The sequence below is a fragment of the Lithobates pipiens genome, unplaced genomic scaffold (genome assembly GCF_037356315.1).
Source record: "Lithobates pipiens isolate NorthernLeopardFrog02 unplaced genomic scaffold, aLitPip1_a1.2 Scaffold_94, whole genome shotgun sequence".
NCBI classification, from domain to species: Eukaryota; Metazoa; Chordata; class Amphibia; order Anura; family Ranidae; genus Lithobates; species Lithobates pipiens.
In genome coordinates this window covers 650,808-676,979 of record NW_027507917.1, presented here as the reverse complement: position 1 = coordinate 676,979, position 26,172 = coordinate 650,808, and positions in this window count along the sequence as shown.

Here is a 26,172-nt window from a genome sequence, read left to right as displayed (position 1 = left end):
CTTTGATCACATTTTGCTTCAAGCTGACCAGAGATCTATCTGGCATGCCCCCTCACCTCGGCACCCCCTCCCCCCTCAGGGGGAGGGGGTGCCGAGGTGGGGGTCCACTCGCAGCTCGATGGTGCACCAGTATGGAAGGTTCCCCAGTAATGGGAGTTCAAAGTTCAAAAGTTGGTTCAATTGGAGCTCAACTTGAAACGGTCATATTTCCTGAACCATAGATGGTATTGATTCACTTTTTTCGGCTCCATGTAGTCGAGGGTCTTGGGAGTATGCATGCAAAGTTTGGGGCCCATAGGACCTAAAACGGGGGAGCTATCGGGTCCCAAACATGGCCAGTTTTCACATAGGCACCAATGTAAAAATTAGATGTCCTAGGGGTACCATCTTTGGGGAGTCAGTACAGGTCGGCCTTAGGTTATAGGGGCTCCAAATTTGCACCATAGGTGCTAAAGAGTCTCCCCTACAAGTGTGCAAAGTTTGGGCTGGTTTTCACCACGTGGTTCTCCAGAAACAGGAGCTCAAAGTCAGTCACTTTGATCACATTTTGCTTCAAGCTGACCAGAGATCTATCTGGCATGCCCCCTCACCTCGGCACCCCCTCCCCCCTCAGGGGGAGGGGGTGCCGAGGTGGGGGTCCACTCGCAGCTCGATGGTGCACCAGTATGGAAGGTTCCCCAGTAATGGGAGTTCAAAGTTCAAAAGTTGGTTCAATTGGAGCTCAACTTGAAACGGTCATATTTCCTGAACCATAGATGGTATTGATTCACTTTTTTCGGCTCCATGTAGTCGAGGGTCTTGGGAGTATGCATGCAAAGTTTGGGGCCCATAGGACCTAAAACGGGGGAGCTATCGGGTCCCAAACATGGCCAGTTTTCACATAGGCACCAATGTAAAAATTAGATGTCCTAGGGGTACCATCTTTGGGGAGTCAGTACAGGTCGGCCTTAGGTTATAGGGGCTCCAAATTTGCACCATAGGTGCTAAAGAGTCTCCCCTACAAGTGTGCAAAGTTTGGGCTGGTTTTCACCACGTGGTTCTCCAGAAACAGGAGCTCAAAGTCAGTCACTTTGATCACATTTTGCTTCAAGCTGACCAGAGATCTATCTGGCATGCCCCTTCACCTCGGCACCCCCTCCCCCCTCAGGGGGAGGGGGTGCCGAGGTGGGGGTCCACTCGCAGCTCGATGGTGCACCAGTATGGAAGGTTCCCCAGTAATGGGAGTTCAAAGTTCCAAAGTTGGTTCAATTGGAGCTCAACTTTAAACGGTCATATTTCCCGAACCATACATGGGAATGATTCACTTTCTTCAGCCCCACGTAGCCCAGGGTCTTGTGAGTATGCATGCCAAGTTTGGGGCAGTTTGGACCTAAAACGGGGGAGCTATCGGGTCCCAAACATGGCCAGTTTTCACATAGGCACCAATGTAAAAATTAGATGTCCTAGGGGTACCATCTTTGGGGAGTCAGTACAGGTCGGCCTTAGGTTATAGGGGCTCCAAATTTGCACCATAGGTGCTAAAGAGTCTCCCCTACAAGTGTGCAAAGTTTGGGCTGGTTTTCACCACGTGGTTCTCCAGAAACAGGAGCTCAAAGTCAGTCACTTTGATCACATTTTGCTTCAAGCTGACCAGAGATCTATCTGGCATGCCCCCTCACCTCGGCACCCCCTCCCCCCTCAGGGGGAGGGGGTGCCGAGGTGGGGGTCCACTCGCAGCTCGATGGTGCACCAGTATGGAAGGTTCCCCAGTAATGGGAGTTCAAAGTTCAAAAGTTGGTTCAATTGGAGCTCAACTTGAAACGGTCATATTTCCTGAACCATAGATGGTATTGATTCACTTTTTTCGGCTCCATGTAGTCGAGGGTCTTGGGAGTATGCATGCAAAGTTTGGGGCCCATAGGACCTAAAACGGGGGAGCTATCGGGTCCCAAACATGGCCAGTTTTCACATAGGCACCAATGTAAAAATTAGATGTCCTAGGGGTACCATCTTTGGGGAGTCAGTACAGGTCGGCCTTAGGTTATAGGGGCTCCAAATTTGCACCATAGGTGCTAAAGAGTCTCCCCTACAAGTGTGCAAAGTTTGGGCTGGTTTTCACCACGTGGTTCTCCAGAAACAGGAGCTCAAAGTCAGTCACTTTGATCACATTTTGCTTCAAGCTGACCAGAGATCTATCTGGCATGCCCCCTCACCTCGGCACCCCCTCCCCCCTCAGGGGGAGGGGGTGCCGAGGTGGGGGTCCACTCGCAGCTCGATGGTGCACCAGTATGGAAGGTTTCCCAGTAATGGGAGTTCAAAGTTCAAAAGTTGGTTCAATTGGAGCTCAACTTGAAACGGTCATATTTCCTGAACCATAGATGGTATTGATTCACTTTTTTCGGCTCCATGTAGTCGAGGGTCTTGGGAGTATGCATGCAAAGTTTGGGGCCCATAGGACCTAAAACGGGGGAGCTATCGGGTCCCAAACATGGCCAGTTTTCACATAGGCACCAATGTAAAAATTAGATGTCCTAGGGGTACCATCTTTGGGGAGTCAGTACAGGTCGGCCTTAGGTTATAGGGGCTCCAAATTTGCACCATAGGTGCTAAAGAGTCTCCCCTACAAGTGTGCAAAGTTTGGGCTGGTTTTCACCACGTGGTTCTCCAGAAACAGGAGCTCAAAGTCAGTCACTTTGATCACATTTTGCTTCAAGCTGACCAGAGATCTATCTGGCATGCCCCCTCACCTCGGCACCCCCTCCCCCCTCAGGGGGAGGGGGTGCCGAGGTGGGGGTCCACTCGCAGCTCGATGGTGCACCAGTATGGAAGGTTTCCCAGTAATGGGAGTTCAAAGTTCAAAAGTTGGTTCAATTGGAGCTCAACTTGAAACGGTCATATTTCCTGAACCATAGATGGTATTGATTCACTTTTTTCGGCTCCATGTAGTCGAGGGTCTTGGGAGTATGCATGCAAAGTTTGGGGCCCATAGGACCTAAAACGGGGGAGCTATCGGGTCCCAAACATGGCCAGTTTTCACATAGGCACCAATGTAAAAATTAGATGTCCTAGGGGTACCATCTTTGGGGAGTCAGTACAGGTCGGCCTTAGGTTATAGGGGCTCCAAATTTGCACCATAGGTGCTAAAGAGTCTCCCCTACAAGTGTGCAAAGTTTGGGCTGGTTTTCACCACGTGGTTCTCCAGAAACAGGAGCTCAAAGTCAGTCACTTTGATCACATTTTGCTTCAAGCTGACCAGAGATCTATCTGGCATGCCCCTTCACCTCGGCACCCCCTCCCCCCTCAGGGGGAGGGGGTGCCGAGGTGGGGGTCCACTCGCAGCTCGATGGTGCACCAGTATGGAAGGTTCCCCAGTAATGGGAGTTCAAAGTTCCAAAGTTGGTTCAATTGGAGCTCAACTTTAAACGGTCATATTTCCCGAACCATACATGGGAATGATTCACTTTCTTCAGCCCCATGTAGCCCATGGTCTTGTGAGTATGCATGCCAAGTTTGGGGCAGTTTGGACCTAAAACGGGGGAGCTATCGGGTCCCAAACATGGCCAGTTTTCACATAGACACCAATGTAAAAATTAGATGTCCTAGGGGTACCATCTTTGGGGAGTCAGTACAGGTCGGCCTTAGGTTATAGGGGCTCCAAATTTGCACCATAGGTGCTAAAGAGTCTCCCCTACAAGTGTGCAAAGTTTGGGCTGGTTTTCACCACGTGGTTCTCCAGAAACAGGAGCTCAAAGTCAGTCACTTTGATCACATTTTGCTTCAAGCTGACCAGAGATCTATCTGGCATGCCCCCTCACCTCGGCACCCCCTCCCCCCTCAGGGGGAGGGGGTGCCGAGGTGGGGGTCCACTCGCAGCTCGATGGTGCACCAGTATGGAAGGTTCCCCAGTAATGGGAGTTCAAAGTTCAAAAGTTGGTTCAATTGGAGCTCAACTTGAAACGGTCATATTTCCTGAACCATAGATGGTATTGATTCACTTTTTTCGGCTCCATGTAGTCGAGGGTCTTGGGAGTATGCATGCAAAGTTTGGGGCCCATAGGACCTAAAACGGGGGAGCTATCGGGTCCCAAACATGGCCAGTTTTCACATAGGCACCAATGTAAAAATTAGATGTCCTAGGGGTACCATCTTTGGGGAGTCAGTACAGGTCGGCCTTAGGTTATAGGGGCTCCAAATTTGCACCATAGGTGCTAAAGAGTCTCCCCTACAAGTGTGCAAAGTTTGGGCTGGTTTTCACCACGTGGTTCTCCAGAAACAGGAGCTCAAAGTCAGTCACTTTGATCACATTTTGCTTCAAGCTGACCAGAGATCTATCTGGCATGCCCCCTCACCTCGGCACCCCCTCCCCCCTCAGGGGGAGGGGGTGCCGAGGTGGGGGTCCACTCGCAGCTCGATGGTGCACCAGTATGGAAGGTTCCCCAGTAATGGGAGTTCAAAGTTCAAAAGTTGGTTCAATTGGAGCTCAACTTGAAACGGTCATATTTCCTGAACCATAGATGGTATTGATTCACTTTTTTCGGCTCCATGTAGTCGAGGGTCTTGTGAGTATGCATGCCAAGTTTGGGGCAGTTTGGACCTAAAACGGGGGAGCTATCGGGTCCCAAACATGGCCAGTTTTCACATAGGCACCAATGTAAAAATTAGATGTCCTAGGGGTACCATCTTTGGGGAGTCAGTACAGGTCGGCCTTAGGTTATAGGGGCTCCAAATTTGCACCATAGGTGCTAAAGAGTCTCCCCTACAAGTGTGAAAAGTTTGGGCTGGTTTTCACCACGTGGTTCTCCAGAAACAGGAGCTCAAAGTCAGTCACTTTGATCACATTTTGCTTCAAGCTGACCAGAGATCTATCTGGCATGCCCCCTCACCTCGGCACCCCCTCCCCCCTCAGGGGGAGGGGGTGCCGAGGTGGGGGTCCACTCGCAGCTCGATGGTGCACCAGTATAGAAGGTTCCCCAGTAATGGGAGTTCAAAGTTCAAAAGTTGGTTCAATTGGAGCTCAACTTGAAACGGTCATATTTCCTGAACCATAGATGGTATTGATTCACTTTTTTCGGCTCCATGTAGTCGAGGGTCTTGGGAGTATGCATGCAAAGTTTGGGGCCCATAGGACCTAAAACGGGGGAGCTATCGGGTCCCAAACATGGCCAGTTTTCACATAGGCACCAATGTAAAAATTAGATGTCCTAGGGGTACCATCTTTGGGGAGTCAGTACAGGTCGGCCTTAGGTTATAGGGGCTCCAAATTTGCACCATAGGTGCTAAAGAGTCTCCCCTACAAGTGTGCAAAGTTTGGGCTGGTTTTCACCACGTGGTTCTCCAGAAACAGGAGCTCAAAGTCAGTCACTTTGATCACATTTTGCTTCAAGCTGACCAGAGATCTATCTGGCATGCCCCCTCACCTCGGCACCCCCTCCCCCCTCAGGGGGAGGGGGTGCCGAGGTGGGGGTCCACTCGCAGCTCGATGGTGCACCAGTATGGAAGGTTCCCCAGTAATGGGAGTTCAAAGTTCAAAAGTTGGTTCAATTGGAGCTCAACTTGAAACGGTCATATTTCCTGAACCATAGATGGTATTGATTCACTTTTTTCGGCTCCATGTAGTCGAGGGTATTGGGAGTATGCATGCAAAGTTTGGGGCCCATAGGACCTAAAACGGGGGAGCTATCGGGTCCCAAACATGGCCAGTTTTCACATAGGCACCAATGTAAAAATTAGATGTCCTAGGGGTACCATCTTTGGGGAGTCAGTACAGGTCGGCCTTAGGTTATAGGGGCTCCAAATTTGCACCATAGGTGCTAAAGAGTCTCCCCTACAAGTGTGCAAAGTTTGGGCTGGTTTTCACCACGTGGTTCTCCAGAAACAGGAGCTCAAAGTCAGTCACTTTGATCACATTTTGCTTCAAGCTGACCAGAGATCTATCTGGCATGCCCCCTCACCTCGGCACCCCCTCCCCCCTCAGGGGGAGGGGGTGCCGAGGTGGGGGTCCACTCGCAGCTCGATGGTGCACCAGTATGGAAGGTTCCCCAGTAATGGGAGTTCAAAGTTCAAAAGTTGGTTCAATTGGAGCTCAACTTGAAACGGTCATATTTCCTGAACCATAGATGGTATTGATTCACTTTTTTCGGCTCCATGTAGTCGAGGGTCTTGTGAGTATGCATGCCAAGTTTGGGGCAGTTTGGACCTAAAACGGGGGAGCTATCGGGTCCCAAACATGGCCAGTTTTCACATAGGCACCAATGTAAAAATTAGATGTCCTAGGGGTACCATCTTTGGGGAGTCAGTACAGGTCGGCCTTAGGTTATAGGGGCTCCAAATTTGCACCATAGGTGCTAAAGAGTCTCCCCTACAAGTGTGAAAAGTTTGGGCTGGTTTTCACCACGTGGTTCTCCAGAAACAGGAGCTCAAAGTCAGTCACTTTGATCACATTTTGCTTCAAGCTGACCAGAGATCTATCTGGCATGCCCCCTCACCTCGGCACCCCCTCCCCCCTCAGGGGGAGGGGGTGCCGAGGTGGGGGTCCACTCGCAGCTCGATGGTGCACCAGTATAGAAGGTTCCCCAGTAATGGGAGTTCAAAGTTCAAAAGTTGGTTCAATTGGAGCTCAACTTGAAACGGTCATATTTCCTGAACCATAGATGGTATTGATTCACTTTTTTCGGCTCCATGTAGTCGAGGGTCTTGGGAGTATGCATGCAAAGTTTGGGGCCCATAGGACCTAAAACGGGGGAGCTATCGGGTCCCAAACATGGCCAGTTTTCACATAGGCACCAATGTAAAAATTAGATGTCCTAGGGGTACCATCTTTGGGGAGTCAGTACAGGTCGGCCTTAGGTTATAGGGGCTCCAAATTTGCACCATAGGTGCTAAAGAGTCTCCCCTACAAGTGTGCAAAGTTTGGGCTGGTTTTCACCACGTGGTTCTCCAGAAACAGGAGCTCAAAGTCAGTCACTTTGATCACATTTTGCTTCAAGCTGACCAGAGATCTATCTGGCATGCCCCTTCACCTCGGCACCCCCTCCCCCCTCAGGGGGAGGGGGTGCCGAGGTGGGGGTCCACTCGCAGCTCGATGGTGCACCAGTATGGAAGGTTCCCCAGTAATGGGAGTTCAAAGTTCCAAAGTTGGTTCAATTGGAGCTCAACTTGAAACGGTCATATTTCCTGAACCATAGATGGTATTGATTCACTTTTTTCGGCTCCATGTAGTCGAGGGTCTTGGGAGTATGCATGCAAAGTTTGGGGCCCATAGGACCTAAAACGGGGGAGCTATCGGGTCCCAAACATGGCCAGTTTTCACATAGGCACCAATGTAAAAATTAGATGTCCTAGGGGTACCATCTTTGGGGAGTCAGTACAGGTCGGCCTTAGGTTATAGGGGCTCCAAATTTGCACCATAGGTGCTAAAGAGTCTCCCCTACAAGTGTGCAAAGTTTGGGCTGGTTTTCACCACGTGGTTCTCCAGAAACAGGAGCTCAAAGTCAGTCACTTTGATCACATTTTGCTTCAAGCTGACCAGAGATCTATCTGGCATGCCCCCTCACCTCGGCACCCCCTCCCCCCTCAGGGGGAGGGGGTGCCGAGGTGGGGGTCCACTCGCAGCTCGATGGTGCACCAGTATGGAAGGTTCCCCAGTAATGGGAGTTCAAAGTTCAAAAGTTGGTTCAATTGGAGCTCAACTTGAAACGGTCATATTTCCTGAACCATAGATGGTATTGATTCACTTTTTTCGGCTCCATGTAGTCGAGGGTATTGGGAGTATGCATGCAAAGTTTGGGGCCCATAGGACCTAAAACGGGGGAGCTATCGGGTCCCAAACATGGCCAGTTTTCACATAGGCACCAATGTAAAAATTAGATGTCCTAGGGGTACCATCTTTGGGGAGTCAGTACAGGTCGGCCTTAGGTTATAGGGGCTCCAAATTTGCACCATAGGTGCTAAAGAGTCTCCCCTACAAGTGTGCAAAGTTTGGGCTGGTTTTCACCACGTGGTTCTCCAGAAACAGGAGCTCAAAGTCAGTCACTTTGATCACATTTTGCTTCAAGCTGACCAGAGATCTATCTGGCATGCCCCCTCACCTCGGCACCCCCTCCCCCCTCAGGGGGAGGGGGTGCCGAGGTGGGGGTCCACTCGCAGCTCGATGGTGCACCAGTATGGAAGGTTCCCCAGTAATGGGAGTTCAAAGTTCAAAAGTTGGTTCAATTGGAGCTCAACTTGAAACGGTCATATTTCCTGAACCATAGATGGTATTGATTCACTTTTTTCGGCTCCATGTAGTCGAGGGTCTTGTGAGTATGCATGCCAAGTTTGGGGCAGTTTGGACCTAAAACGGGGGAGCTATCGGGTCCCAAACATGGCCAGTTTTCACATAGGCACCAATGTAAAAATTAGATGTCCTAGGGGTACCATCTTTGGGGAGTCAGTACAGGTCGGCCTTAGGTTATAGGGGCTCCAAATTTGCACCATAGGTGCTAAAGAGTCTCCCCTACAAGTGTGCAAAGTTTGGGCTGGTTTTCACCACGTGGTTCTCCAGAAACAGGAGCTCAAAGTCAGTCACTTTGATCACATTTTGCTTCAAGCTGACCAGAAATCTATCTGGCATGCCCCCTCACCTCGGCACCCCCTCCCCCCTCAGGGGGAGGGGGTGCCGAGGTGGGGGTCCACTCGCAGCTCGATGGTGCACCAGTATGGAAGGTTCCCCAGTAATGGGAGTTCAAAGTTCAAAAGTTGGTTCAATTGGAGCTCAACTTGAAACGGTCATATTTCCTGAACCATAGATGGTATTGATTCACTTTTTTCGGCTCCATGTAGTCGAGGGTCTTGTGAGTATGCATGCCAAGTTTGGGGCAGTTTGGACCTAAAACGGGGGAGCTATCGGGTCCCAAACATGGCCAGTTTTCACATAGGCACCAATGTAAAAATTAGATGTCCTAGGGGTACCATCTTTGGGGAGTCAGTACAGGTCGGCCTTAGGTTATAGGGGCTCCAAATTTGCACCATAGGTGCTAAAGAGTCTCCCCTACAAGTGTGAAAAGTTTGGGCTGGTTTTCACCACGTGGTTCTCCAGAAACAGGAGCTCAAAGTCAGTCACTTTGATCACATTTTGCTTCAAGCTGACCAGAGATCTATCTGGCATGCCCCCTCACCTCGGCACCCCCTCCCCCCTCAGGGGGAGGGGGTGCCGAGGTGGGGCTCCACTCGCAGCTCGATGGTGCACCAGTATGGAAGGTTTCCCAGTAATGGGAGTTCAAAGTTCAAAAGTTGGTTCAATTGGAGCTCAACTTGAAACGGTCATATTTCCTGAACCATAGATGGTATTGATTCACTTTTTTCGGCTCCATGTAGTCGAGGGTCTTGGGAGTATGCATGCAAAGTTTGGGGCCCATAGGACCTAAAACGGGGGAGCTATCGGGTCCCAAACATGGCCAGTTTTCACATAGGCACCAATGTAAAAATTAGATGTCCTAGGGGTACCATCTTTGGGGAGTCAGTACAGGTCGGCCTTAGGTTATAGGGGCTCCAAATTTGCACCATAGGTGCTAAAGAGTCTCCCCTACAAGTGTGCAAAGTTTGGGCTGGTTTTCACCACGTGGTTCTCCAGAAACAGGAGCTCAAAGTCAGTCACTTTGATCACATTTTGCTTCAAGCTGACCAGAGATCTATCTGGCATGCCCCCTCACCTCGGCACCCCCTCCCCCCTCAGGGGGAGGGGGTGCCGAGGTGGGGCTCCACTCGCAGCTCGATGGTGCACCAGTATGGAAGGTTTCCCAGTAATGGGAGTTCAAAGTTCAAAAGTTGGTTCAATTGGAGCTCAACTTGAAACGGTCATATTTCCTGAACCATAGATGGTATTGATTCACTTTTTTCGGCTCCATGTAGTCGAGGGTCTTGGGAGTATGCATGCAAGGTTTAGGGCAGTTTGGACCTAAAACGGGGGAGCTATCGGGTCCCAAACATGGCCAGTTTTCACATAGGCACCAATGTAAAAATTAGATGTCCTAGGGGTACCATCTTTGGGGAGTCAGTACAGGTCGGCCTTAGGTTATAGGGGCTCCAAATTTGCACCATAGGTGCTAAAGAGTCTCCCCTACAAGTGTGCAAAGTTTGGGCTGGTTTTCACCACGTGGTTCTCCAGAAACAGGAGCTCAAAGTCAGTCACTTTGATCACATTTTGCTTCAAGCTGACCAGAGATCTATCTGGCATGCCCCCTCACCTCGGCACCCCCTCCCCCCTCAGGGGGAGGGGGTGCCGAGGTGGGGGTCCCCTCGCAGCTCGATGGTGCACCAGTATGGAAGGTTCCCCAGTAATGGGAGTTCAAAGTTCAAAAGTTGGTTCAATTGGAGCTCAACTTGAAACGGTCATATTTCCTGAACCATAGATGGTATTGATTCACTTTTTTCGGCTCCATGTAGTCGAGGGTCTTGGGAGTATGCATGCAAAGTTTGGGGCCCATAGGACCTAAAACGGGGGAGCTATCGGGTCCCAAACATGGCCAGTTTTCACATAGGCACCAATGTAAAAATTAGATGTCCTAGGGGTACCATCTTTGGGGAGTCAGTACAGGTCGGCCTTAGGTTATAGGGGCTCCAAATTTGCACCATAGGTGCTAAAGAGTCTCCCCTACAAGTGTGCAAAGTTTGGGCTGGTTTTCACCACGTGGTTCTCCAGAAACAGGAGCTCAAAGTCAGTCACTTTGATCACATTTTGCTTCAAGCTGACCAGAGATCTATCTGGCATGCCCCCTCACCTCGGCACCCCCTCCCCCCTCAGGGGGAGGGGGTGCCGAGGTGGGGGTCCACTCGCAGCTCGATGGTGCACCAGTATGGAAGGTTTCCCAGTAATGGGAGTTCAAAGTTCAAAAGTTGGTTCAATTGGAGCTCAACTTGAAACGGTCATATTTCCTGAACCATAGATGGTATTGATTCACTTTTTTCGGCTCCATGTAGTCGAGGGTCTTGGGAGTATGCATGCAAGGTTTGGGGCAGTTTGGACCTAAAACGGGGGAGCTATCGGGTCCCAAACATGGCCAGTTTTCACATAGGCACCAATGTAAAAATTAGATGTCCTAGGGGTACCATCTTTGGGGAGTCAGTACAGGTCGGCCTTAGGTTATAGGGGCTCCAAATTTGCACCATAGGTGCTAAAGAGTCTCCCCTACAAGTGTGCAAAGTTTGGGCTGGTTTTCACCACGTGGTTCTCCAGAAACAGGAGCTCAAAGTCAGTCACTTTGATCACATTTTGCTTCAAGCTGACCAGAGATCTATCTGGCATGCCCCCTCACCTCGGCACCCCCTCCCCCCTCAGGGGGAGGGGGTGCCGAGGTGGGGGTCCCCTCGCAGCTCGATGGTGCACCAGTATGGAAGGTTCCCCAGTAATGGGAGTTCAAAGTTCAAAAGTTGGTTCAATTGGAGCTCAACTTGAAACGGTCATATTTCCTGAACCATAGATGGTATTGATTCACTTTTTTCGGCTCCATGTAGTCGAGGGTCTTGGGAGTATGCATGCAAAGTTTGGGGCCCATAGGACCTAAAACGGGGGAGCTATCGGGTCCCAAACATGGCCAGTTTTCACATAGGCACCAATGTAAAAATTAGATGTCCTAGGGGTACCATCTTTGGGGAGTCAGTACAGGTCGGCCTTAGGTTATAGGGGCTCCAAATTTGCACCATAGGTGCTAAAGAGTCTCCCCTACAAGTGTGCAAAGTTTGGGCTGGTTTTCACCACGTGGTTCTCCAGAAACAGGAGCTCAAAGTCAGTCACTTTGATCACATTTTGCTTCAAGCTGACCAGAGATCTATCTGGCATGCCCCCTCACCTCGGCACCCCCTCCCCCCTCAGGGGGAGGGGGTGCCGAGGTGGGGCTCCACTCGCAGCTCGATGGTGCACCAGTATGGAAGGTTTCCCAGTAATGGGAGTTCAAAGTTCAAAAGTTGGTTCAATTGGAGCTCAACTTGAAACGGTCATATTTCCTGAACCATAGATGGTATTGATTCACTTTTTTCGGCTCCATGTAGTCGAGGGTCTTGGGAGTATGCATGCAAAGTTTGGGGCCCATAGGACCTAAAACGGGGGAGCTATCGGGTCCCAAACATGGCCAGTTTTCACATAGGCACCAATGTAAAAATTAGATGTCCTAGGGGTACCATCTTTGGGGAGTCAGTACAGGTCGGCCTTAGGTTATAGGGGCTCCAAATTTGCACCATAGGTGCTAAAGAGTCTCCCCTACAAGTGTGCAAAGTTTGGGCTGGTTTTCACCACGTGGTTCTCCAGAAACAGGAGCTCAAAGTCAGTCACTTTGATCACATTTTGCTTCAAGCTGACCAGAGATCTATCTGGCATGCCCCCTCACCTCGGCACCCCCTCCCCCCTCAGGGGGAGGGGGTGCCGAGGTGGGGGTCCACTCGCAGCTCGATGGTGCACCAGTATAGAAGGTTCCCCAGTAATGGGAGTTCAAAGTTCAAAAGTTGGTTCAATTGGAGCTCAACTTGAAACGGTCATATTTCCTGAACCATAGATGGTATTGATTCACTTTTTTCGGCTCCATGTAGTCGAGGGTCTTGGGAGTATGCATGCAAAGTTTGGGGCCCATAGGACCTAAAACGGGGGAGCTATCGGGTCCCAAACATGGCCAGTTTTCACATAGGCACCAATGTAAAAATTAGATGTCCTAGGGGTACCATCTTTGGGGAGTCAGTACAGGTCGGCCTTAGGTTATAGGGGCTCCAAATTTGCACCATAGGTGCTAAAGAGTCTCCCCTACAAGTGTGCAAAGTTTGGGCTGGTTTTCACCACGTGGTTCTCCAGAAACAGGAGCTCAAAGTCAGTCACTTTGATCACATTTTGCTTCAAGCTGACCAGAGATCTATCTGGCATGCCCCTTCACCTCGGCACCCCCTCCCCCCTCAGGGGGAGGGGGTGCCGAGGTGGGGGTCCACTCGCAGCTCGATGGTGCACCAGTATGGAAGGTTCCCCAGTAATGGGAGTTCAAAGTTCCAAAGTTGGTTCAATTGGAGCTCAACTTTAAACGGTCATATTTCCCGAACCATACATGGGAATGATTCACTTTCTTCAGCCCCACGTAGCCCAGGGTCTTGTGAGTATGCATGCCAAGTTTGGGGCAGTTTGGACCTAAAACGGGGGAGCTATCGGGTCCCAAACATGGCCAGTTTTCACATAGGCACCAATGTAAAAATTAGATGTCCTAGGGGTACCATCTTTGGGGAGTCAGTACAGGTCGGCCTTAGGTTATAGGGGCTCCAAATTTGCACCATAGGTGCTAAAGAGTCTCCCCTACAAGTGTGCAAAGTTTGGGCTGGTTTTCACCACGTGGTTCTCCAGAAACAGGAGCTCAAAGTCAGTCACTTTGATCACATTTTGCTTCAAGCTGACCAGAGATCTATCTGGCATGCCCCCTCACCTCGGCACCCCCTCCCCCCTCAGGGGGAGGGGGTGCCGAGGTGGGGGTCCACTCGCAGCTCGATGGTGCACCAGTATGGAAGGTTCCCCAGTAATGGGAGTTCAAAGTTCAAAAGTTGGTTCAATTGGAGCTCAACTTGAAACGGTCATATTTCCTGAACCATAGATGGTATTGATTCACTTTTTTCGGCTCCATGTAGTCGAGGGTATTGGGAGTATGCATGCAAAGTTTGGGGCCCATAGGACCTAAAACGGGGGAGCTATCGGGTCCCAAACATGGCCAGTTTTCACATAGGCACCAATGTAAAAATTAGATGTCCTAGGGGTACCATCTTTGGGGAGTCAGTACAGGTCGGCCTTAGGTTATAGGGGCTCCAAATTTGCACCATAGGTGCTAAAGAGTCTCCCCTACAAGTGTGCAAAGTTTGGGCTGGTTTTCACCACGTGGTTCTCCAGAAACAGGAGCTCAAAGTCAGTCACTTTGATCACATTTTGCTTCAAGCTGACCAGAGATCTATCTGGCATGCCCCCTCACCTCGGCACCCCCTCCCCCCTCAGGGGGAGGGGGTGCCGAGGTGGGGGTCCACTCGCAGCTCGATGGTGCACCAGTATGGAAGGTTTCCCAGTAATGGGAGTTCAAAGTTCAAAAGTTGGTTCAATTGGAGCTCAACTTGAAACGGTCATATTTCCTGAACCATAGATGGTATTGATTCACTTTTTTCGGCTCCATGTAGTCGAGGGTCTTGGGAGTATGCATGCAAAGTTTGGGGCCCATAGGACCTAAAACGGGGGAGCTATCGGGTCCCAAACATGGCCAGTTTTCACATAGGCACCAATGTAAAAATTAGATGTCCTAGGGGTACCATCTTTGGGGAGTCAGTACAGGTCGGCCTTAGGTTATAGGGGCTCCAAATTTGCACCATAGGTGCTAAAGAGTCTCCCCTACAAGTGTGCAAAGTTTGGGCTGGTTTTCACCACGTGGTTCTCCAGAAACAGGAGCTCAAAGTCAGTCACTTTGATCACATTTTGCTTCAAGCTGACCAGAGATCTATCTGGCATGCCCCCTCACCTCGGCACCCCCTCCCCCCTCAGGGGGAGGGGGTGCCGAGGTGGGGGTCCACTCGCAGCTCGATGGTGCACCAGTATGGAAGGTTTCCCAGTAATGGGAGTTCAAAGTTCAAAAGTTGGTTCAATTGGAGCTCAACTTGAAACGGTCATATTTCCTGAACCATAGATGGTATTGATTCACTTTTTTCGGCTCCATGTAGTCGAGGGTCTTGGGAGTATGCATGCAAAGTTTGGGGCCCATAGGACCTAAAACGGGGGAGCTATCGGGTCCCAAACATGGCCAGTTTTCACATAGGCACCAATGTAAAAATTAGATGTCCTAGGGGTACCATCTTTGGGGAGTCAGTACAGGTCGGCCTTAGGTTATAGGGGCTCCAAATTTGCACCATAGGTGCTAAAGAGTCTCCCCTACAAGTGTGCAAAGTTTGGGCTGGTTTTCACCACGTGGTTCTCCAGAAACAGGAGCTCAAAGTCAGTCACTTTGATCACATTTTGCTTCAAGCTGACCAGAGATCTATCTGGCATGCCCCCTCACCTCGGCACCCCCTCCCCCCTCAGGGGGAGGGGGTGCCGAGGTGGGGCTCCACTCGCAGCTCGATGGTGCACCAGTATGGAAGGTTTCCCAGTAATGGGAGTTCAAAGTTCAAAAGTTGGTTCAATTGGAGCTCAACTTGAAACGGTCATATTTCCTGAACCATAGATGGTATTGATTCACTTTTTTCGGCTCCATGTAGTCGAGGGTCTTGGGAGTATGCATGCAAAGTTTGGGGCCCATAGGACCTAAAACGGGGGAGCTATCGGGTCCCAAACATGGCCAGTTTTCACATAGGCACCAATGTAAAAATTAGATGTCCTAGGGGTACCATCTTTGGGGAGTCAGTACAGGTCGGCCTTAGGTTATAGGGGCTCCAAATTTGCACCATAGGTGCTAAAGAGTCTCCCCTACAAGTGTGCAAAGTTTGGGCTGGTTTTCACCACGTGGTTCTCCAGAAACAGGAGCTCAAAGTCAGTCACTTTGATCACATTTTGCTTCAAGCTGACCAGAGATCTATCTGGCATGCCCCCTCACCTCGGCACCCCCTCCCCCCTCAGGGGGAGGGGGTGCCGAGGTGGGGCTCCACTCGCAGCTCGATGGTGCACCAGTATGGAAGGTTTCCCAGTAATGGGAGTTCAAAGTTCAAAAGTTGGTTCAATTGGAGCTCAACTTGAAACGGTCATATTTCCTGAACCATAGATGGTATTGATTCACTTTTTTCGGCTCCATGTAGTCGAGGGTCTTGGGAGTATGCATGCAAGGTTTAGGGCAGTTTGGACCTAAAACGGGGGAGCTATCGGGTCCCAAACATGGCCAGTTTTCACATAGGCACCAATGTAAAAATTAGATGTCCTAGGGGTACCATCTTTGGGGAGTCAGTACAGGTCGGCCTTAGGTTATAGGGGCTCCAAATTTGCACCATAGGTGCTAAAGAGTCTCCCCTACAAGTGTGCAAAGTTTGGGCTGGTTTTCACCACGTGGTTCTCCAGAAACAGGAGCTCAAAGTCAGTCACTTTGATCACATTTTGCTTCAAGCTGACCAGAGATCTATCTGGCATGCCCCCTCACCTCGGCACCCCCTCCCCCCTCAGGGGGAGGGGGTGCCGAGGTGGGGGTCCCCTCGCAGCTCGATGGTGCACCAGTATGGAAGGTTCCCCAGTAATGGGAGTTCAAAGTTCAAAAGTTGGTTCAATTGGAGCTCAACTTGAAACGGTCATATTTCCTGAACCATAGATGGTATTGATTCACTTTTTTCGGCTCCATGTAGTCGAGGGTCTTGGGAGTATGCATGCAAAGTTTGGGGCCCATAGGACCTAAAACGGGGGAGCTATCGGGTCCCAAACATGGCCAGTTTTCACATAGGCACCAATGTAAAAATTAGATGTCCTAGGGGTACCATCTTTGGGGAGTCAGTACAGGTCGGCCTTAGGTTATAGGGGCTCCAAATTTGCACCATAGGTGCTAAAGAGTCTCCCCTACAAGTGTGCAAAGTTTGGGCTGGTTTTCACCACGTGGTTCTCCAGAAACAGGAGCTCAAAGTCAGTCACTTTGATCACATTTTGCTTCAAGCTGACCAGAGATCTATCTGGCATGCCCCCTCACCTCGGCACCCCCTCCCCCCTCAGGGGGAGGGGGTGCCGAGGTGGGGGTCCACTCGCAGCTCGATGGTGCACCAGTATGGAAGGTTTCCCAGTAATGGGAGTTCAAAGTTCAAAAGTTGGTTCAATTGGAGCTCAACTTGAAACGGTCATATTTCCTGAACCATAGATGGTATTGATTCACTTTTTTCGGCTCCATGTAGTCGAGGGTCTTGGGAGTATGCATGCAAGGTTTGGGGCAGTTTGGACCTAAAACGGGGGAGCTATCGGGTCCCAAACATGGCCAGTTTTCACATAGGCACCAATGTAAAAATTAGATGTCCTAGGGGTACCATCTTTGGGGAGTCAGTACAGGTCGGCCTTAGGTTATAGGGGCTCCAAATTTGCACCATAGGTGCTAAAGAGTCTCCCCTACAAGTGTGCAAAGTTTGGGCTGGTTTTCACCACGTGGTTCTCCAGAAACAGGAGCTCAAAGTCAGTCACTTTGATCACATTTTGCTTCAAGCTGACCAGAGATCTATCTGGCATGCCCCCTCACCTCGGCACCCCCTCCCCCCTCAGGGGGAGGGGGTGCCGAGGTGGGGGTCCCCTCGCAGCTCGATGGTGCACCAGTATGGAAGGTTCCCCAGTAATGGGAGTTCAAAGTTCAAAAGTTGGTTCAATTGGAGCTCAACTTGAAACGGTCATATTTCCTGAACCATAGATGGTATTGATTCACTTTTTTCGGCTCCATGTAGTCGAGGGTCTTGGGAGTATGCATGCAAAGTTTGGGGCCCATAGGACCTAAAACGGGGGAGCTATCGGGTCCCAAACATGGCCAGTTTTCACATAGGCACCAATGTAAAAATTAGATGTCCTAGGGGTACCATCTTTGGGGAGTCAGTACAGGTCGGCCTTAGGTTATAGGGGCTCCAAATTTGCACCATAGGTGCTAAAGAGTCTCCCCTACAAGTGTGCAAAGTTTGGGCTGGTTTTCACCACGTGGTTCTCCAGAAACAGGAGCTCAAAGTCAGTCACTTTGATCACATTTTGCTTCAAGCTGACCAGAGATCTATCTGGCATGCCCCCTCACCTCGGCACCCCCTCCCCCCTCAGGGGGAGGGGGTGCCGAGGTGGGGCTCCACTCGCAGCTCGATGGTGCACCAGTATGGAAGGTTTCCCAGTAATGGGAGTTCAAAGTTCAAAAGTTGGTTCAATTGGAGCTCAACTTGAAACGGTCATATTTCCTGAACCATAGATGGTATTGATTCACTTTTTTCGGCTCCATGTAGTCGAGGGTCTTGGGAGTATGCATGCAAAGTTTGGGGCCCATAGGACCTAAAACGGGGGAGCTATCGGGTCCCAAACATGGCCAGTTTTCACATAGGCACCAATGTAAAAATTAGATGTCCTAGGGGTACCATCTTTGGGGAGTCAGTACAGGTCGGCCTTAGGTTATAGGGGCTCCAAATTTGCACCATAGGTGCTAAAGAGTCTCCCCTACAAGTGTGCAAAGTTTGGGCTGGTTTTCACCACGTGGTTCTCCAGAAACAGGAGCTCAAAGTCAGTCACTTTGATCACATTTTGCTTCAAGCTGACCAGAGATCTATCTGGCATGCCCCCTCACCTCGGCACCCCCTCCCCCCTCAGGGGGAGGGGGTGCCGAGGTGGGGCTCCACTCGCAGCTCGATGGTGCACCAGTATGGAAGGTTTCCCAGTAATGGGAGTTCAAAGTTCAAAAGTTGGTTCAATTGGAGCTCAACTTGAAACGGTCATATTTCCTGAACCATAGATGGTATTGATTCACTTTTTTCGGCTCCATGTAGTCGAGGGTCTTGGGAGTATGCATGCAAGGTTTGGGGCAGTTTGGACCTAAAACGGGGGAGCTATCGGGTCCCAAACATGGCCAGTTTTCACATAGGCACCAATGTAAAAATTAGATGTCCTAGGGGTACCATCTTTGGGGAGTCAGTACAGGTCGGCCTTAGGTTATAGGGGCTCCAAATTTGCACCATAGGTGCTAAAGAGTCTCCCCTACAAGTGTGCAAAGTTTGGGCTGGTTTTCACCACGTGGTTCTCCAGAAACAGGAGCTCAAAGTCAGTCACTTTGATCACATTTTGCTTCAAGCTGACCAGAGATCTATCTGGCATGCCCCCTCACCTCGGCACCCCCTCCCCCCTCAGGGGGAGGGGGTGCCGAGGTGGGGGTCCCCTCGCAGCTCGATGGTGCACCAGTATGGAAGGTTCCCCAGTAATGGGAGTTCAAAGTTCAAAAGTTGGTTCAATTGGAGCTCAACTTGAAACGGTCATATTTCCTGAACCATAGATGGTATTGATTCACTTTTTTCGGCTCCATGTAGTCGAGGGTCTTGGGAGTATGCATGCAAAGTTTGGGGCCCATAGGACCTAAAACGGGGGAGCTATCGGGTCCCAAACATGGCCAGTTTTCACATAGGCACCAATGTAAAAATTAGATGTCCTAGGGGTACCATCTTTGGGGAGTCAGTACAGGTCGGCCTTAGGTTATAGGGGCTCCAAATTTGCACCATAGGTGCTAAAGAGTCTCCCCTACAAGTGTGCAAAGTTTGGGCTGGTTTTCACCACGTGGTTCTCCAGAAACAGGAGCTCAAAGTCAGTCACTTTGATCACATTTTGCTTCAAGCTGACCAGAGATCTATCTGGCATGCCCCCTCACCTCGGCACCCCCTCCCCCCTCAAGGGGAGGGGGTGCCGAGGTGGGGGTCCACTCGCAGCTCGATGGTGCACCAGTATGGAAGGTTTCCCAGTAATGGGAGTTCAAAGTTCAAAAGTTGGTTCAATTGGAGCTCAACTTGAAACGGTCATATTTCCTGAACCATAGATGGTATTGATTCACTTTTTTCGGCTCCATGTAGTCGAGGGTCTTGGGAGTATGCATGCAAAGTTTGGGGCCCATAGGACCTAAAACGGGGGAGCTATCGGGTCCCAAACATGGCCAGTTTTCACATAGGCACCAATGTAAAAATTAGATGTCCTAGGGGTACCATCTTTGGGGAGTCAGTACAGGTCGGCCTTAGGTTATAGGGGCTCCAAATTTGCACCATAGGTGCTAAAGAGTCTCCCCTACAAGTGTGCAAAGTTTGGGCTGGTTTTCACCACGTGGTTCTCCAGAAACAGGAGCTCAAAGTCAGTCACTTTGATCACATTTTGCTTCAAGCTGACCAGAGATCTATCTGGCATGCCCCCTCACCTCGGCACCCCCTCCCCCCTCAGGGGGAGGGGGTGCCGAGGTGGGGGTCCACTCGCAGCTCGATGGTGCACCAGTATGGAAGGTTCCCCAGTAATGGGAGTTCAAAGTTCAAAAGTTGGTTCAATTGGAGCTCAACTTGAAACGGTCATATTTCCTGAACCATAGATGGTATTGATTCACTTTTTTCGGCTCCATGTAGTCGAGGGTCTTGTGAGTATGCATGCCAAGTTTGGGGCAGTTTGGACCTAAAACGGGGGAGCTATCGGGTCCCAAACATGGCCAGTTTTCACATAGGCACCAATGTAAAAATTAGATGTCCTAGGGGTACCATCTTTGGGGAGTCAGTACAGGTCGGCCTTAGGTTATAGGGGCTCCAAATTTGCACCATAGGTGCTAAAGAGTCTCCCCTACAAGTGTGCAAAGTTTGGGCTGGTTTTCACCACGTGGTTCTCCAGAAACAGGAGCTCAAAGTCAGTCACTTTGATCACATTTTGCTTCAAGCTGACCAGAGATCTATCTGGCATGCCCCCTCACCTCGGCACCCCCTCCCCCCTCAGGGGGAGGGGGTGCCGAGGTGGGGCTCCACTCGCAGCTCGATGGTGCACCAGTATGGAAGGTTTCCCAGTAATGGGAGTTCAAAGTTCAAAAGTTGGTTCAATTGGAGCTCAACTTGAAACGGTCATATTTCCTGAACCATAGATGGTATTGATTCACTTTTTTCGGCTCCATGTAGTCGAGGGTCTTGGGAGTATGCATGCAAGGTTTGGGGCAGTTTGGACCTAAAACGGGGGAGCTATCGGGTCCCAAACATGGCCAGTTTTCACATAGGCACCAATGTAAAAATTAGATGTCCTAGGGGTACCATCTTTGGGGAGTCAGTACAGGTCGGCCTTAGGTTATAGGGGCTCCAAATTTGCACCATAGGTGCTAAAGAGTCTCCCCTACAAGTGTGCAAAGTTTGGGCTGGTTTTCACCACGTGGTTCTCCAGAAACAGGAGCTCAAAGTCAGTCACTTTGATCACATTTTGCTTCAAGCTGACCAGAGATCTATCTGGCATGCCCCCTCACCTCGGCACCCCCTCCCCCCTCAGGGGGAGGGGGTGCCGAGGTGGGGGTCCCCTCGCAGCTCGATGGTGCACCAGTATGGAAGGTTCCCCAGTAATGGGAGTTCAAAGTTCAAAAGTTGGTTCAATTGGAGCTCAACTTGAAACGGTCATATTTCCTGAACCATAGATGGTATTGATTCACTTTTTTCGGCTCCATGTAGTCGAGGGTCTTGGGAGTATGCATGCAAAGTTTGGGGCCCATAGGACCTAAAACGGGGGAGCTATCGGGTCCCAAACATGGCCAGTTTTCACATAGGCACCAATGTAAAAATTAGATGTCCTAGGGGTACCATCTTTGGGGAGTCAGTACAGGTCGGCCTTAGGTTATAGGGGCTCCAAATTTGCACCATAGGTGCTAAAGAGTCTCCCCTACAAGTGTGCAAAGTTTGGGCTGGTTTTCACCACGTGGTTCTCCAGAAACAGGAGCTCAAAGTCAGTCACTTTGATCACATTTTGCTTCAAGCTGACCAGAGATCTATCTGGCATGCCCCCTCACCTCGGCACCCCCTCCCCCCTCAGGGGGAGGGGGTGCCGAGGTGGGGGTCCACTCGCAGCTCGATGGTGCACCAGTATGGAAGGTTTCCCAGTAATGGGAGTTCAAAGTTCAAAAGTTGGTTCAATTGGAGCTCAACTTGAAACGGTCATATTTCCTGAACCATAGATGGTATTGATTCACTTTTTTCGGCTCCATGTAGTCGAGGGTCTTGGGAGTATGCATGCAAAGTTTGGGGCCCATAGGACCTAAAACGGGGGAGCTATCGGGTCCCAAACATGGCCAGTTTTCACATAGGCACCAATGTAAAAATTAGATGTCCTAGGGGTACCTTCTTTGGGGAGTCAGTACAGGTCGGCCTTAGGTTATAGGGGCTCCAAATTTGCACCATAGGTGCTAAAGAGTCTCCCCTACAAGTGTGCAAAGTTTGGGCTGGTTTTCACCACGTGGTTCTCCAGAAACAGGAGCTCAAAGTCAGTCACTTTGATCACATTTTGCTTCAAGCTGACCAGAGATCTATCTGGCATGCCCCCTCACCTCGGCACCCCCTCCCCCCTCAGGGGGAGGGGGTGCCGAGGTGGGGCTCCACTCGCAGCTCGATGGTGCACCAGTATGGAAGGTTCCCCAGTAATGGGAGTTCAAAGTTCAAAAGTTGGTTCAATTGGAGCTCAACTTGAAACGGTCATATTTCCTGAACCATAGATGGTATTGATTCACTTTTTTCGGCTCCATGTAGTCGAGGGTCTTGGGAGTATGCATGCAAAGTTTGGGGCCCATAGGACCTAAAACGGGGGAGCTATCGGGTCCCAAACATGGCCAGTTTTCACATAGGCACCAATGTAAAAATTAGATGTCCTAGGGGTACCATCTTTGGGGAGTCAGTACAGGTCGGCCTTAGGTTATAGGGGCTCCAAATTTGCACCATAGGTGCTAAAGAGTCTCCCCTACAAGTGTGCAAAGTTTGGGCTGGTTTTCACCACGTGGTTCTCCAGAAACAGGAGCTCAAAGTCAGTCACTTTGATCACATTTTGCTTCAAGCTGACCAGAGATCTATCTGGCATGCCCCCTCACCTCGGCACCCCCTCCCCCCTCAGGGGGAGGGGGTGCCGAGGTGGGGGTCCACTCGCAGCTCGATGGTGCACCAGTATGGAAGGTTTCCCAGTAATGGGAGTTCAAAGTTCAAAAGTTGGTTCAATTGGAGCTCAACTTGAAACGGTCATATTTCCTGAACCATAGATGGTATTGATTCACTTTTTTCGGCTCCATGTAGTCGAGGGTCTTGGGAGTATGCATGCAAAGTTTGGGGCCCATAGGACCTAAAACGGGGGAGCTATCGGGTCCCAAACATGGCCAGTTTTCACATAGGCACCAATGTAAAAATTAGATGTCCTAGGGGTACCATCTTTGGGGAGTCAGTACAGGTCGGCCTTAGGTTATAGGGGCTCCAAATTTGCACCATAGGTGCTAAAGAGTCTCCCCTACAAGTGTGCAAAGTTTGGGCTGGTTTTCACCACGTGGTTCTCCAGAAACAGGAGCTCAAAGTCAGTCACTTTGATCACATTTTGCTTCAAGCTGACCAGAGATCTATCTGGCATGCCCCCTCACCTCGGCACCCCCTCCCCCCTCAGGGGGAGGGGGTGCCGAGGTGGGGCTCCACTCGCAGCTCGATGGTGCACCAGTATGGAAGGTTTCCCAGTAATGGGAGTTCAAAGTTCAAAAGTTGGTTCAATTGGAGCTCAACTTGAAACGGTCATATTTCCTGAACCATAGATGGTATTGATTCACTTTTTTCGGCTCCATGTAGTCGAGGGTCTTGGGAGTATGCATGCAAGGTTTGGGGCAGTTTGGACCTAAAACGGGGGAGCTATCGGGTCCCAAACATGGCCAGTTTTCACATAGGCACCAATGTAAAAATTAGATGTCCTAGGGGTACCATCTTTGGGGAGTCAGTACAGGTCGGCCTTAGGTTATAGGGGCTCCAAATTTGCACCATAGGTGCTAAAGAGTCTCCCCTACAAGTGTGCAAAGTTTGGGCTGGTTTTCACCACGTGGTTCTCCAGAAACAGGAGCTCAAAGTCAGTCACTTTGATCACATTTTGCTTCAAGCTGACCAGAGATCTATCTGGCATGCCCCCTCACCTCGGCACCCCCTCCCCCCTCAGGGGGAGGGGGTGCCGAGGTGGGGGTCCCCTCGCAGCTCGATGGTGCACCAGTATGGAAGGTTCCCCAGTAATGGGAGTTCAAAGTTCAAAAGTTGGTTCAATTGGAGCTCAACTTGAAACGGTCATATTTCCTGAACCATAGATGGTATTGATTCACTTTTTTCGGCTCCATGTAGTCGAGGGTCTTGGGAGTATGCATGCAAAGTTTGGGGCCCATAGGACCTAAAACGGGGGAGCTATCGGGTCCCAAACATGGCCAGTTTTCACATAGGCACCAATGTAAAAATTAGATGTCCTAGGGGTACCATCTTTGGGGAGTCAGTACAGGTCGGCCTTAGGTTATAGGGGCTCCAAATTTGCACCATAGGTGCTAAAGAGTCTCCCCTACAAGTGTGCAAAGTTTGGGCTGGTTTTCACCACGTGGTTCTCCAGAAACAGGAGCTCAAAGTCAGTCACTTTGATCACATTTTGCTTCAAGCTGACCAGAGATCTATCTGGCATGCCCCCTCACCTCGGCACCCCCTCAGGGGGAGGGGGTGCCGAGGTGGGGGTCCACTCGCAGCTCGATGGTGCACCAGTATGGAAGGTTCCCCAGTAATGGGAGTTCAAAGTTCAAAAGTTGGTTCAATTGGAGCTCAACTTGAAACGGTCATATTTCCTGAACCATAGATGGTATTGATTCACTTTTTTCGGCTCCATGTAGTCGAGGGTCTTGTGAGTATGCATGCCAAGTTTGGGGCAGTTTGGACCTAAAACGGGGGAGCTATTGGGTCCCAAACATGGACAGTTTTCACATAGGCACCAATGTAAAAATTAGATGTCCTAGGGGTACCATCTTTGGGGAGTCAGTACAGGTCGGCCTTAGGTTATAGGGGCTCCAAATTTGCACCATAGGTGCTAAAGAGTCTCCCCTACAAGTGTGCAAAGTTTGGGCTGGTTTTCACCACGTGGTTCTCCAGAAACAGGAGCTCAAAGTCAGTCACTTTGATCACATTTTGCTTCAAGCTGACCAGAGATCTATCTGGCATGCCCCCTCACCTCGGCACCCCCTCCCCCCTCAGGGGGAGGGGGTGCCGAGGTGGGGGTCCACTCGCAGCTCGATGGTGCACCAGTATGGAAGGTTCCCCAGTAATGGGAGTTCAAAGTTCCAAAGTTGGTTCAATTGGATCTCAACTTTAAACGGTCATATTTCCCAAACCATACATGGGAATGATTCACTTTCTTCAGCCCCACGTAGCCCAGGGTCTTGTGAGTATGCATGCCAAGTTTGGGGCAGTTTGGACCTAAAACGGGGGAGCTATCGGGTCCCAAACATGGCCAGTTTTCACATAGGCACCAATGTAAAAATTAGATGTCCTAGGGGTAACATCTTTGGGGAGTCAGTACAGGTCGGCCTTAGGTTATAGGGGCTCCAAATTTGCACCATAGGTGCTAAAGAGTCTCCCCTACAAGTGTGCAAAGTTTGGGCTGGTTTTCACCACGTGGTTCTCCAGAAACAGGAGCTCAAAGTCAGTCACTTTGATCACATTTTGCTTCAAGCTGACCAGAGATCTATCTGGCATGCCCCCTCACCTCGGCACCCTCTCCCCCCTCAGGGGGAGGGGGTGCCGAGGTGGGGGTCCACTCGCAGCTCGATGGTGCACCAGTATGGAAGGTTCCCCAGTAATGGGAGTTCAAAAGTTGGTTCAATTGGAGCTCAACTTGAAACGGTCATATTTCCTGAACCATAGATGGTATTGATTCACTTTTTTCGGCGCCATGTAGTCGAGGGTCTTGGGAGTATGCATGCAAAGTTTGGGGCCCATAGGACCTAAAACGGGGGAGCTATCGGGTCCCAAACATGGCCAGTTTTCACATAGGCACCAATGTAAAAATTAGATGTCCTAGGGGTACCATCTTTGGGGAGTCAGTACAGGTCGGCCTTAGGTTATAGGGGCTCCAAATTTGCACCATAGGTGCTAAAGAGTCTCCCCTACAAGTGTGCAAAGTTTGGGCTGGTTTTCACCACGTGGTTCTCCAGAAACAGGAGCTCAAAGTCAGTCACTTTGATCACATTTTGCTTCAAGCTGACCAGAGATCTATCTGGCATGCCCCCTCACCTTGGCACCCCCTCCCCCCTCAGGGGGAGGGGGTGCCGAGGTGGGGGTCCACTCACAGCTCGATGGTGCACCAGTATGGAAGGTTCCCCAGTAATGGGAGTTCAAAGTTCAAAAGTTGGTCAATTGGAGCTCAACTTGAAACGGTCATATTTCCTGAACCATAGATGGTATTGATTCACTTTTTTCGGCTCCATGTAGTCGAGGGTCTTGGGAGTATGCATGCAAAGTTTGGGGCCCATAGGACCTAAAACGGGGGAGCTATCGGGTCCCAAACATGGCCAGTTTTCACATAGGCACCAATGTAAAAATTAGATGTCCTAGGGGTACCATCTTTGGGGAGTCAGTACAGGTCGGCCTTAGGTTATAGGGGCTCCAAATTTGCACCATAGGTGCTAAAGAGTCTCCCCTACAAGTGTGCAAAGTTTGGGCTGGTTTTCACCACGTGGTTCTCCAGAAACAGGAGCTCAAAGTCAGTCACTTTGATCACATTTTGCTTCA